The following is a 2121-nucleotide window of genomic DNA, read 5'->3' as shown; positions in this document are numbered from 1 at the left end:
TTTCTAGCCCAGGAAATGGTGGTAGCTGGACAAGGTGGAGGAGGTGGGTTAATTCCGTGCAGGAATAAACTTCAGTATACCTGGGATGATTGGACATGGCGGAACATCAGGGATTACAGAGAGGGTGCTAACAGGGGCAGCTTCAGAGGCTTTGCACAAAGGGTAAGAGAATGAAGACCTTCTCCTTAGAGCAGGTCACTCCTTGGGAACTTGGGTTGGGGAACCTGAACTGGCAGGTGAGATGTAAACTGGTACACTGCAATTTTTGGTGATGTTGCCTTCACTGGTTCCTTGGAAGGCACTGCCAGAATTGAAGTCCATCCCAATATCAAATCTTTCCATCGGCAAGAAGTGATAGACAAACTTAGGGTTGTCTCTGGGAACAATGTTGGCAAAGAGGTTACAGAGATACTTCATGCTGAGATCATTGCTCCCATTGGCTGCTTGGTAGTTGGTCAAGATGGTGTCAATTTTTTTGAAGATCTCTGGTACATCATCGTTATTATATGACATAACAGTATGACTTGTTGCAAGTAACAAAGTAATTCAGAGTCAAAAAAGGAAAAACATGATGTGAAACAATAATGGTTCTTAGGAAATATATATGTTATCTTATTAACTTATTTGATGAACACCAGAATCCAAAATTTATATGAATCAATAGCAATACTAATATTTTTTAAAAACAAAGACATCTTGAAAACATGATAATACCTTGATGACAGTATCTTTAATTGTTTTGAGTTAATAGATAAGTAAGGTGGGAAGAACCAGAGTTCAAAATCATCCACATTATTATATATAACAATTATGAGGTTAAAGAGCATCCTCATTGCCATAGAGTCAATGAAGAATTTTTCCATGGTAAGAAGAGCATCCGGAAAATATACATCATATTGCAATGGCCAAGGTATCCTCAGATATAGGTTCCTTTGGACTGCATGTCCTAGGAATTAATCTGAGGCTTTCTTTGGCCCCAAAGATTGCCTCAGATCATTTACTTGGATGTTCTGTCTGGGGCTATTGCCATCCAAGGATACCTTGGATTTTGAAATCTGAGGCCTCTTTGTTGGCGGTGTGCAGCACAAGAGTGCAAATATGCACAACACAATGGCTTACACATCATCTGTTGTGGCTACATCCCATGGCACCTGTAACCTATTCTTGTATCTAGAAGCTTGCTTCTAGTGCCCAAGGGTAAAGGGTGAAATGTTAACTTCATCAGAAAGCTCAAATTGTCTACAACTTCAAGGCTTGTCTTCATATTGTGTGTTGCATTTTGAATTGAACCTTTCACTTTAGAAATGAAGAGTTTTCAAGGGATTCACATCATGCATGTAGATGTGAAAAATGTTTTATTCCAAGGAATCCTTATTAGATGTTGATGTGATATTTCTGTTATATCTAAGGAAATATGAGTATGTCAATGTATGAGACCAAAGACTCCTAAAAACTCTTCATAGATAAGAGTGTAAGTATCAACCTTTGTAAAGGTGTTGATTTCTTCTCTGTCACTTGGTGTCTTGTAGTGTCTTCACTCAGTACTCTACCTGAACAAAGTTATCAATCTTCTCAACCTGAAATCAGAACAATATATCATTCTCAATCTCCTGACCCTTTTCTCTAATATCATCATGATATTTGTGGATAAATCAACGAGAATCCCTCAAAGAAAGAGATCCATGTATCTAAGTAATTCAATTCCAACCAAGATGTTCAAAAGAAAGGGTGGTTAATTGTCATTTCTGAGATCCACTCATAATTTCTTTTGGCTTGGTTAGAGCTATGATGAGCCAATTCCATGTCAAAAATCTCATCAAGTTCAATCAAGTCATAAACCAGGAAGCTGCCTCATGATGATTAAAGCTGTTTCGACTCTCGATCCGATCAAATCGAAACTGCAGATTCCAACAAAACAGAGTTCTGATAAATACAGACCAACCTATCGGATTTCAATCCAAGTTCAATTTGTTCATTCAAAACTCACCATCAGGCTTTCGATCAACCAAGAACTACAACCGACCAGAATACCAATACCCTCCAAAAACGTATCACCAAAATATCAACAACATGAATGGATCAACAAATCAAAGAAGGATACCTAAAAATGATCTTTTGATT

The sequence above is a fragment of the Melampsora larici-populina genome (genome assembly GCF_000204055.1).
Source record: "Melampsora larici-populina 98AG31 unplaced genomic scaffold MELLAscaffold_77, whole genome shotgun sequence".
NCBI classification, from domain to species: domain Eukaryota; kingdom Fungi; phylum Basidiomycota; class Pucciniomycetes; order Pucciniales; family Melampsoraceae; genus Melampsora; species Melampsora laricis-populina.
This window is presented reverse-complemented; position numbering follows the sequence as displayed.